This window comes from Anabrus simplex, chromosome 6 (genome assembly GCF_040414725.1).
Source record: "Anabrus simplex isolate iqAnaSimp1 chromosome 6, ASM4041472v1, whole genome shotgun sequence".
NCBI classification, from domain to species: domain Eukaryota; kingdom Metazoa; phylum Arthropoda; class Insecta; order Orthoptera; family Tettigoniidae; genus Anabrus; species Anabrus simplex.
Window position 1 is genome coordinate 206,657,240 of NC_090270.1, and position 13,269 is coordinate 206,670,508.

At 33.7% G+C, this 13,269-nt stretch overlaps 1 protein-coding gene across 2 annotated transcripts in view; it reads left to right on the forward strand.

The window, feature by feature from the left end:
* Galphas (G protein alpha s subunit) overlaps positions 1–13,018 on the forward strand; it is a 525,522-nt gene extending 512,504 nt beyond the window's left edge. For both annotated transcript variants that reach the window (XM_068228382.1, XM_068228383.1), the window contains one exon: positions 12,920–13,018. The gene's annotated coding sequence lies outside the window, so the exon portion shown is untranslated. The remainder of the gene's footprint in view (positions 1–12,919) is intronic.
* Positions 13,019–13,269: the final 251 nt, after the last annotated feature.

Here is a 13,269-nt window from a genome sequence, read left to right on the forward strand (position 1 = left end):
TCTCCGATGCCTTCTTCTACTTCTTTATCTCTGTCCTGACAAATGACGGCTTGCAAAGTTTCACTGTCAAGTTCTTGTTCACCATCAGTCCAATCCAGAAAATCTTGTTTTACAAGATTGCCAAGGTTAGATAGTTGTTAACAGAGTTGCAGTGTCATCTTGGCCAGAAACCTGACGATTAAGGCTGGTCATTTGCTCTAGGGAGTTCTTCTTTATATGTTTCAACAATGACTTTTACATTTGACCAGGCTTTTCTCCAAGAATTTACAATGGATGCTGGTATTTCATCACGTTCTTTGGTCATATAACATTTCCCTTGTTGATTTTCTTCAAGACCTCGGTCAGATTTGGATTGTCTTCATTATTCAACCTTACTAAAATCTTGGAAAGAAGCTTTTGTGGTTCTTCATCTTCTTCTTCTTAAGACGTTTAAAAAATCCTTTCCGGGCAAGTTGGCCATGTGGTTAGGAGCGCGCAGCTGTGAGCTTGTATCCGGGAAATAGTGGGTTCAAACCCCACTGTCGGCAGCCCTGAAAATGGTTTTCTGTGGTTTCCCATTTTCACACCAGGCAAATGCTGGGGCTGTACCTTAATTAACGCCACGATCGCTTCCTTCCCATTCCTAGGCCTTTCCTGTTCCATCATCGTCATAAGACCTATCTGTGTCGCTGCGACGTAATGCAACTATTAAAAAAAAAAAAACTCTTTAGTCCATTGGCTGTACAATGCTTGTTAACATTCAGTGACAAGCAATAATTAAGTACCACTCTTGCCTTCGCATTCAAGTTCCCTGGACAGGTGGGTGCGTTGCTAGCACTAGCAGTGCTTTTACTATCAACTTCAAACTTAAGAGGCATTTCACTCTAGGAACAAGTTCACTAATAGACCCCTCCTTCAATAGACAAGAGCTGATCCAAGCTGATTTTTGTGATCTATAGTTAAGCCCTGTCCGGATGCTGATATATCCGTGGCTATCCGCAAAGTTAGTGTCTTGGCAGATACAAACTGTATGGCAGTGTGGATAGTTTTGCTGATAATTTCTAAATAATAATGTTTATTGATTTTCACTCAGGTATTCTCTTTTTTTTTTTTTTTTTTTTTTTTTTTTTTTTTTTTTTTTTTTTTTGTGGTTAAGGGACCCTTGACATTAGTATAGGAGAATAATGATATATAAAGAGCCTTGAAACCACAAAGCCATAAATCTGACCTAAGCCTAACTGGCTCCTGCCCGCAATTAATAGAAAAAAAGGGAAAAAAGTCAATACGTTGGCAGTTGTCGCAAGAGAAAATTCTTCATAAATCTGCAACTGTAGGGGTTCTGGTGCCAGGTGCTAGGCCTACTGTATTAAGTTAACACATCTATCCGTTTCAATACCTTGGGTGTAATATACTGTAGTTAAATATTTAGATTATCCACGGATAACCATTTTGTGGATGTGGATAACCATTTGTGGATGAAGGCAGTGCGGATGCGGATATTATTTTGTATATTCACGCAGGGCTCTACCTATAGTAAACTGGAAGAGATGACATATTCTAGTTCATAACAACCCTTGGTTTTGCCTCTTTATCAATCAGGAAAAAGGTCGGCTTATGGGCCCCTGAGGTGTTTAAACATAACACATTCATAATTTTTTCTTAACTGGCCACAAGAATTGAGGCTTAAGTTTCTTTAGCACAAGCAAAAGTTTTTTTCAGGCATATTATACACTTGTTCTGGAGTAAGAATTTCTTTAGTAATGACGCCACTGAATTGTTTGAAAAATGACTTCCTACTGAATGGTCAGCTAAAAGTTCTGGTTTTTTTTTTCACATACACTAAGGAAATTAATTCCATGACTTTTCTTCCATCATCCATCCATTACTAGCCAACATTGTGCCATCGTTTTGAAGTTTTGAGTGTAGAATAATGGCTTTTTCTTTTAAAATGAGCCACTTATTGGAGTGCCTCTTCAGCATTCTTGCATGAAACAAGTGCACAATGCATCATCTACAAACAATTTTTAGTACTTTCTATTATGGTGCAAGTCATTAACTATGCGTTTTCTGACACTAAGATTACAGACGCTAGTACTGTTTCACCTTCAGCAATGTGCTGTGTGGTCTTCGTTCCATACTAACATATGTACATTTCCTTTTGAAAGCATAGAACACAATACAGTATATTATACAGTACGTCTACACGTTAATGGAACTATTGTATCAATCAAATGATCTATGATTACCATGTAACCAGGAACAAGAGAGCCAAGATCTAACTCGTCTGTCTGAACGGAGTGGTAGATAAGGACGCATGACTCAAAGACAGGTGTCAACTGGACTTTCCAGCGACCTATCTAACCAAAGCTAAACTACAGGGAGTGTATTGTAACATATTGTCATTTTTATACATTTTTAAAAATGTTCCTACAGCTGTAACTACAACAAGGGACATAATAAACAATATTTATTATTTAATTAACATTGTTGACACTGGAATTGCATGGCTTTACTTTTTATTTCTCCTGTATACAGTTTTCCACTTAATTTAGTTGTACTAATCCAATAATTTCAACAAAAATGTGTAATTGATTCTATCTAATGAACAATGAACCATTATTGTCATTCGGTTTCTATCCTACTTTTAGACAAACAATGAGGTATTTTGAATAGATTGAAATGGGAAAAGCAATTAGTAAAATGACCCTAGGGTGCATTTAACAACTTCACAAATAGCCCAGGCACGCTGAAGGATATTTTTCTTCTCATTGGCTCAAATGATAAGATGACAATCTGCATCCTAAGTTCATATTTATGCAACCGTTTATGAAATCTATGCTGGATAAGTTCAAGCAATTTAGGTTTCTCCACCGGGCGAGTTGGCCGTGCGGTTAGGGGCACGCGGCTGTGAGCTTCCATCCGGGAGATATTGGGTTCGAATCGTACCGTTGGCTGCCCTGAAGATGGTTTTCTGTGGTTTCCCATTTTCACACCAGACAAATGCTGGGACTGTACCTTAATTCAGGTCACGGCCGCTTCCTTCCCACTCCTAGGCCTTTCCTATCCCATCGTCGAATTAAGACATATCTGTGTCGGTGTGACGTAAAGCTACTAGTAAAAAAGAAAATATTAATTTCTCCAAATGTTTGCTTAGCCTTTATTACTTCGCAGGTATAGTCCGTAATTATATGTCACCATGGAAGTGGTGCCTGGCTTTACTACCTTGGACAGAAGTGCATTAATTAGATTATTTAAATTGTCAGTATAGAACTGAGAAATGGTAGTTTCAAAAGTACCAGTATTAACTTCAAAATTTTGGTTTTATAGCACTCGTGCAAATTCAATAGAAATGCTGTAAAAATAAAATACATATAAATATATATACACATATTATGGAACTTTTAAAAGATTTTGATGCTGTAAAATATATTGAGATTAGTATTTACCATCTTTAAATATTTCATATTCATAAAATTGTAAATGCAAAACTTGCATCAGACTCAACACCCTAACCTTTTATCAGAAGTTAAAGATGTCTTGACAACTAACTGGGGGGAGGGGGTTAAGATTTATATACCTAACAAATGTAATATTTTCAGCTCTGAATTACTTTTTTTAAAAAGAAGTTTTAATATTATTCTTAATATTCGTTAAGTAGGAAAATTTTGCAAGAGTTTTCTTAATATACTGTATACTGAAATACAATTACTTCATTTTTGTCTTTTCCTTGTTAGAGAACTAGGTATTGATTTGTACACATGCATTTCTTGCATTATTGTTTTATCATTATATGCTAAAACTATTATCACCTAGAATACTCATACATAGCAGGAAGTGAATGGTATTATTATTATATTATTATTATTATTATTATTTAATGGAACAAGAAATGCCAACCAACTATCAAGATCGGTAGAAATATTAAACTCAACTGCCTTGCTTTTGCGGACGATTTAGCATTACTTGCAAATACAATAGAAGAGGCTAAATTTCAAATTGAACAACTAGAAATTATAGCTAAAAAAATGGGATTACAAATTTCATTTGAAAAAACAGAAATGATGCCAACTTTTAAAGTTGATTTACCAGTTATTCAGCTGAACAGTAATAAAGAGATTAAAATTGTTCAGAAATTCAAATATCTTGGGGAAATAATAACATGGAACACAAATGAAAAAGAAGCAATAGAACACAGAACAACTAAATTTAAACAAGCACAAAGACTTACCTGGCCAACCTATAAAAAAAAATCTCTTTCGATAAACGCTAAGCTGAAACACTATAATTCCATAGTTAAACCAGAGGCAACCTATGCTAGTGAAACTTTATTCAAATTAAATGTAAAATCTACAACAGACAAATTACAGAAAACTGAGAGAAGAATTCTTAGAACAATTATTAATAAAAAACACCAAGTTGATGGACAGTGGAGATTGTTGCCTAACAACATTGTCTATCGTGAATGTGAATCAATAATATCTACAATGCGTAAAAGAAGAATTTCCTTTTTCTGTCACATATCAAGATTAGCAGACACCAGGATATTGAAACAACTATTCGATTACTTTTTGAAGAATAAAATCAATAATAATTGGTTCAAAGAAGTTCAGGACGATTTGGAAGAATTGGGTATAACTCGGCAACAAATCAAAGACAGAAAAGAGAAGAGGATTTTGAAGAACAAAAGCATAAGTCTCAAACTAAAAGCAGTTGAACGGAAACAATATACTATATCGGACACACAAAGGGCTTCCAGGTCGGAGAGGATGAAAAAGTTCTGGGAGAAGAAGAAGAAGAAATTAACTCAAATGTATTGATTTCAGTGCTCCAATGTGGGCGTAAAATATGTAAATAAATAAATAAATAATAAAAAGGAGATCAAGAATGAGGTAGGTACATATCTATTAAACCATTAAGGCAGACATTGTTGGCGCAATGAATATGCCCTGGAGCAGGAATAATTTTAAAGGAAATTTTTGTCTACAACTTTCTGTGAAAAAGAATTAAAATTAGGGAACTTTCGAACTTTTGAAACATAAAAAGAAAATGAATATGATAAAGCACAGAACATTTCATGTTAAAACATATTTTCCAGTCTCTTTAGTAGTTCAGGCATGTGTGGTATGAGTCTGATTCCAGTCTACTTCTGTTATGATTACCCAGTAAATCCTTTGCATTGTCATTGGTTTCTGTGGTGATCATGTAAAAAAAACTTATCACATAGAAATTCTGATACGTCACTAACAGTACGATTATTTCCTAGCCTCCGTAACATACCAACATCACTCCATGAACTGCAGAACATGGAATATGTTTTATTCTGTTATTGTCCTACACCCATATCCAGTCCGTTGGCACATGTATGCATCACATTTATCTTCTCTTTGCTCCTCCTCTTCATTTACGGCACTATTGAATTCGTCTCATCATCAGAACTAGAACTGATACTACTCACTTCACTTGTTACTTTCATCAAAAGAATTATAATTATTATCACTTTCAAGCAAAGATTCGATCTCTTTTTCTTTCAGCCGCTGATGAGCTGCCATGTTCGTGTACTTGTGTCAAAGTTGAAAACTAACCACTTGAAAATATCAAATGACACCATACTATCGTCGATTATTGATATATGTATCCAAGGAATATGAAAAGAGATGTCACTCACACATATTCAGAGTCACAACTATCTCCATCTATTGTGGAACCGGTTAAATTGCATCGTAATGCGTCAACACAGAACAGGTCCATGGTTCTACCTCACGTTCATAGTAGCGGAGCACGGAATGGTTCCGTGACCCTGCGCCAGTGGGTTAATAAGCAAAGTCCAGGCTGACTGTCTTTTTGCTAAAATTGAGTCTTCATGCTTACAGGATGTAAGGCAAAATGGGCAAGGGTCTCATCATTTGTTTCATGTTGAGCTTCAGAGAAACCCTATTTGCAAAAGTTTTTATATTATTGACAGGTATGTGCATGTTGCTGGTTTAAAGTTAACAGTTGACATCATCTTAAACATTTATTTTTTTCCCCTTGGTTTTTAAAGAGAGAACAAATTAAATGGGAGAATACATCCAGTGTAATGGCAGGCTTTTTTGGAGCTGTATATTATTGACAAACTGTACCCTCTCCACAGCCAAGCTGTAAATAAAACTAGGACTTAAAAGACTTAACAGTTGTGGTATCACATTGGTGCTTAATAGAGAGACTAGAATTAAAGGAATTAGTCTACGGTTCTGTTAGTACTGTCAAGTAATTTAAAACCAATTCACTATAATACTTTCATGATTGTAGATATTTGGTTTAACTCTCTTTTTTGTCAACTGTATTGTAGGCGTACTAAATACTTTCAGAGCTGAGAAATGGTCTGCTGTGCTTGCTGCTTATGATGTATGGAAGAGTTATATTTGCTGCCACTAAGCTGTGATATTTTATATTTCTGGGTCACTACTGAAGCCATATCCTTTAAAGAACTCGTATTCATTTCTATTTAAGAATCATATGTATATGAAGGGACATTGGCAATAGCATTCTTATTTTAAAATATGACTAACTTGTTCATTTATTTCATATAATAAGTTTAGTGCATTTTAATAATCTGTTGCAATTATCATGTAATATTGTTGAAGTATTATAACATATGTGCATTATTGTGTTTTTAATTGAATTTGTATATTCTGGGAAATTATCATTGTTCTAAGAAAGCAAAAGACAAGTGTAAATTGGAAAGTCCAACTTATTTCACCCCAATCTCTACAAATAAGATAAAACTGCAAACTAGGAAAACTTGTTGCAAGCTAACCAAACCCATGAGTCACATGCAAGTGTGAGCGAGTGTGTACATGTGTGAGTGTTGAGCTGTAGGTTTAAATGTCATTAGGTAACGTGATATATGAATTTTTTTATATATATAAATATATATAAATAGAGTGTATATTAAAGGTATAAGGATTATTGAGAAAAGTAAATATATATAAAAAAAGAGAATTCTTGCGTTGCTAGTCCTATGTATTATAATTTATTTCTTTTCATTTTCTATTTTTTGGATGTGTGTATAATGTTCATATCTTATTTGTACTTGCTCTTCCGTCTCAATAAACTTAGAAGCACATGATGATAGCTTCAAGGAGGGAAATTTTAAGGGGAAAACTGAAAGAAAAATTACAAAAAGAGAAAGAGTGAATCCTCATTTGTGCCCATTTCCACACTAATAATTATCATAGAAATCTGAATGTGTGAAACATGTAGTCTTTCTTTCTTTCTTTCTTTCTTTCTTTCTTTCTTTCTTTCTCTCTTTCTTTCTTACTGTTCATTTGACATAAAACTAACTCATAAGTTCGAAATAAATAACCATTTGTTCACTGGAAAGTGGAATGTAAAGTGTAATGGAAGAAAACAGAGTGAAACTGCAAACTGTGAAATCACGCACATCAAGTAAGTTTTACATATCCAGTGTTGTTACATTTAATTTGCTTTGCATTGCAAAGGTATATTTTTATATATGTTGAAGGAGGATTACAGTAACTATTACTTTTATTAACCCCACAACTGACAGTTATTCTTAGGGAGGGGAGTTTTAATAACATTGGTCCTTAAAAGCTATCAAGGTTTATGGATTGGGAGAGTGAAATTGAGAGACCTGTTTCCAAACAAGATCATGTGGTAAATTTCATACTTTTATTTCAGGCATTATAATATAGGAAGGATTCTTTCAAGTAAAATATTTGTTAGAATGGAATGGTTTTGAAATAGAGTTGTGGCAGTTTATGTGGGTTGTTTTTTGTTTTTTAACAAGAGATTATAAATTTTATGGAGTTATTTTATACTTTCAAAAGTTTCCCTCCAAGATTATTGAAAATGCTGCCCATTCCTGCCATGCTCATAATTTCTCAGCTCCACGAAACTGAGAAATTTTAGTAGTGTATGTTCCTGTATGATGGGGAGAGTTGGCTAGTCGGGTGATTAGGTATGCTCTGTGTTTATTATCTATCAGGCAGTCAAGAAATTTATGTACAAGATTTCTGTTTCTGGAATGGCATGTTGCCTTGGGATTCATTCAGCCTACAACAGAAACTAATCTGATTCCAAATTGCCAAAACGAGCAGGCATAGGGCTAACCACTCCATCTGATTTAGTGTCTAGGATACAGAAGTAGAAACTTTACCTTCCATTTCTCTAAGGGTTTTCAAAACTTGTATGGAGAGGGCTGTGACTTTTATGTCTGAGAGGAAGTAAACACAGAATAAACATTTAAATTAATTTAACATCTCATTTTAGTTGTGTATTCAATCATATAATTTGTATGCAGTGTAAGAAATTCTGATCTCCATATTCAGAGCTAGAATTAGCTCTTACATAAAGATATTGAATCAAAAATTGTGGGATGAAAGGATGGCATAACAAATGAAGCCCTTCCTAAAGGTTAGTTAGGTTTTTAATTCTTACATATTTTTATAGCATGCATCAAGTTCAGAAAAAGCTGTTAAATCTTGCTGTTGATTGTTTGCATTAAGTTTGTTAGCAGGTGTTGTAGGTGGGAGGCAACATGTTCTTTAAATTCTTGTTAGGAGAGCAGATTTTGGAGAGTAAAATTTAGCATCAGCTTCTTCTAATAACATTTCATTTAGACTGTCTGGATTGTGATAAGTTTACCTGAAGGAAAACGTGTCAGTTATGGGGCTATAAGTATAAAATATAACAAGGAAGCAAAAATATGTACTATAATTAGAATAAATGAATTATTCTATCTAAAGCTATCTATTTTGCGTGATGGACTCAAAAGGAAAAGTAATTGTTCAGCTTGACTATGTATTAAAGCTTGTTTTTGTGTTTGTATATAGAAATTAAGACTATTTTAAATGGAAAACATGAAAATACTGAGGCATTAATTTACTAAATAAAAATAAATTATACATTCGCATTAAGAGAAAAAATACTTCTAATGGACACCAAAAAATTTCAGAAATGAAGCACACCTTCATCTTTATTTTCAGTGTTTTGTTAAAGAGGACATAGTGAACGGTCTTGGAACATTTATGTGCTGAGTAAGAAAGGTGCAGTTTCAAATGTAGTGATAAACTTGTAATTTTAGTTGTTTTATACCTGGAAATATTAGTGTAAATGGAATAGCATGTGGCGTAAGCAGCTTCAGTTATGTGTGAAAACTTCAAGATTCTATTACCTTCAAGATCAACTTGCCTTATCCTACCTACAGTTAAAATTGAAGTAATTGATAAAATTCAACCTGTTCAATACAAAAGAATAAGAAATGTAGTGAATTACATTCTTATTTAATAATAAGTAGAAGTGGTACCGGTTTCGACCCTAGTCCAGGTCATCATCAGCCGATTAAAACATGAAAAACAATGCATAGGAAAAGGAAATAAAAGATCAAGTACACTCCGGATCAGTAGAAGAGGCGATATAAAAATGAACGGGGTAGACACTGTAAAATTCAGAAGAAGTAAAATGTAAGTCACTTAAAAGAAAACGGTGCGTAATTTTCTGAGCGGCAGTATGGCACACGCAGTGTTAGGCAAAGTCTTATAATGTTTATGAATAGCGGAGAACGGTTAAATGAGCTAATTTTTAAACACTGTCAGGCACAAAGTCATATCATATTCGAACACATACGAAGATCCATAATCATGCAGGAGTTGAAGATGAGTAGATCTATTGAAGTAACTTGCCAGCTCTCGGTGATCAGCGCGATATATTTAACATCAGGCACTGTGGTTTCAAACACCAAAGTAAAATGGAGAGTAGCTTGATGATCCAGTAATTTTCTTCAGTTGCGGGAAGGTAAGTATATAGATAAATATAATATAATTCAATATAATTGAATAAGTAATTGTGCTCCTATAGAATTCTTAGAACAGTTGACATGAAAAAAACAATTGTGAAGAGAAAAAAATATAGTAAAAAGCGCAATACCGGAAACAAATGAAAACGTATATGCACAGTGTGCAATTTTTTAAAACGTAAAAAAATTCCGGTCATGATTGAAGTAGTCGAAATTGGCGCAAGGCAGGAGTTGAGTATGAATGAGAAGAACCGAAATGAAGGTGGAATTGATTTTTTTTTTTAAAGAAAAGATAGAATAACACCATTTAACTTCAATTTCTTTCATTCTTCTCTTATTCCACTATTCCTCTTCCTCTATTAATTTATTCTATCTTTTCTTTAAAAAAAAATCAATTCCACCTTCATTACGGTTCTTCTCATTCATACTCAACTCCTGCCTTGCGCCGATTTCGACTACTTCAATCATGACCTGAATTTTTTTACGTTTTAAAAAATTGCACACTGTGCATATACGTTTTCATTTGTTTCCGGTATTGCGCTTTTTACTATTTTTTTTCTCTTCACAATTGTTTTTTTCACGTCAACTGTTCTAAGAATTCTATAGGAGCACAATTACTTATTCAATTATATTGAATTATATTTATCTATATACTTACTTTCCCGCAACCGAAGAAAATTACTGGATCATCAAGCTATTCTCCATTTTGTTTGGTGTTTGAAACCACAGTGCCTGATGTTAAATATATCGCGCTGATGACCGGGAGCTGGCAAGTTACTTCAGTAGATCTACTCATCTTCAACTCCTGCACGATTATGGATCTTCGTATGTGTTCGATTATGATATGACTCTGTGCCTGACAGTGTTTAAAAATTAGCTCGTTTAACCGTTCTCCGCTATTCATAAACATTATAAGACTTTGCCTAACACTGCGTGTGCCATACTGCCGCTCAGAAAATTACGCACTGTTTTCTTTTAAAAGTGACTTACATTTTACTACTTCTGAATTTTACAGTGTCTACCCGGTTCATTTTTATATCGCCTCTTCTACTGATCCGGAGTGCACTTGGTCTTTTATTTCCTTTTCCTATGCATTGTTTTTCATGTTTTAATCGGCTGATGATGACCTGGACTAGGGTCGAAACCAGTACCACTTCTACTTATTATTAAATAAGAATGTAATTCACTACATTTCTTATTCTTTTGTATTGAATAGGTTGAATCTCTTTATCAATTATTTCAATTTTAACTGTAATATTCTTCAGTACCGAACAATGAAATTTTTAACTTTATCCTACCTAAACAGTGTGTGTGTGGTGGGGGGGGACTGTCAATAGAAGAATCTGATATTTTCAGAATAGTTAATTTTATGTAAAAATACTTGCAAAGTCTCCTGTTGATGCAGCTAGTGATTAATTTTAGCATATCTATAACATGTGACTAGAAGTTCTGGGATCTTAAGCTCAGAGATAAATACTTTTGCAGCACAGTTTGGCATACATACATCCATACATACATTTAATATGATGCATTATGGGTCTACAGTATTTTTAGTCCTTTTGGAAACTCGGTAGAATGTTCTGTTTCAAATTTTTACCATTATTTGATACATTTCTTTATAATATCTGTTATTTGTTTTGTATACAAATAATGAAATCATCTGCTGTATTTTGATAGTATGTATGTTGCATGAATGTATTTCCATGTTATTTGGGCCTATTACTTATATTTGGGGATTCATGTTGTCGTCGTGTGTTCTAGTCATTCTGAATTGATAACATAGCAATAACACAGTAATACTTACGAATTTCCACTTTGTATGCCAGTTAATTTTTGACAACCTTCTGAAATTTAGTGTTCTCTTGGCTTTTCAACAGTCTACCATATGTTTAAATACATAGGTTGTGTTGGAGATATACTGATTACTGATGTTATCTTAAATTCAACTGTTTGATTAGTGAAACATTTTATTATTACTGGTATACTTTTAAGTTTCTTTTTGTGCCATGGCAGATCTGTGGTGATGTCAACTGTACTTGGTGCTGAACACAGATTTTTCTTAGGTTTGAAGGACACAAGATAAATATCCCATATTAAGTGATGAGTTGCAATATGATAAATTTTGAAAATAATGTAATTTACCATTAATTATTACTCATTGAAATGTATAAATAGAAGGCAAGCGCAGGATTTTCATTTGACCCCCATTGAGACATTCCATGCAAGAGATAGCCCATTTAACTCTTATTTGATTTCTACTTTCCAGAAAACAAGATGATTTCAATCTGCATTCATGTTTGTAAATAAATAAATCACTCTAGTCATCTAAAATATACAAGAAAACTAGACTTCAGAGTACGTCTCAAGTTCTGTCCGTTTCCATTTTTATTGGTCCTACTATATATATTTGGGGGATTCATGTCATTGTGTGTTCTAGTCACTCTAAATTGATAACATTTCAATATCAGATTAAACTATGGGTACCTCTTCAAGTTCTGTGATGTTCAATCCTTTTCGAGAGAGTAGATGACGGACCCTACAGTAGGTGATTTTCCTGTGGAATGAATTAGAATTTCAGCCTTTGGAGAGTAGGCTCATAGGACTAAGACAAGACATCCAATAACTCCAAATCCATACATTGTATGAACTTCAATTAAACCACAAATCCCCCAGTATAAAAAGTAGAAAGGTTTCATTTAAGTATCTTGGTTTCACCTATCTTGGTTTTTATCCCCTTGTTTGCTGATATAAACTAAATATATTTATATGAAGAGTGATAGTCAGAATTGCTATGCTCATTATCTTATTAAGAAATTAAAACTTCCGGACCAGCATATTGGAATTTTCCGACAAAATTTACCAGTGCTCTCAGTTGTGAATAGCAGTTTTGGGTTTCTTCATTTTCTTCAGAATAAAGTGCAGGATTTAATACCTTGAAGTGTTTTCATGACTAATTTGAAAGGTGTGTTTTTTTTTTTTTTTCTTCAGTTCATTATAAATGCTACTGTGTTTGGATAAGATTTCTGAAATTTTCATTCACATTTGAAACTGTACACTTCTTTCTCTTATGTTTAGAAGTCCTTGATATTTTAGTAATTACTGCCGTATTTCTCTCTATTAACATTGATGTTTCCATTTTGCCAGGAACCCTTCATCAACTTTGTAACCACTCTCCATCTGTACAGGACTGTGCAAAACTTGTAGAATCTTCCGAGAAATAAAGATGGCTGCTTTTTATATGTATATGTGTGAGAAAAATGTGTGTATTATATTATTTTCCAAAACTATCAACTGAAAAGCTATTGAAATTCCAAATTTTAAAAACTTTTAATTTTGCTCTGTATTCAGATTGCTTGAAAGAAATTAGCAACCTGTAGGGTTAAAGCTGCAATCCAAAGGGAAGATATATTAGACTGCTATGAGATTTGGTTATTGATTATCCTAGTCGTCATCAATCATTCATTAGTATTTGTTCAAAATAGAAAGTTTGTGAC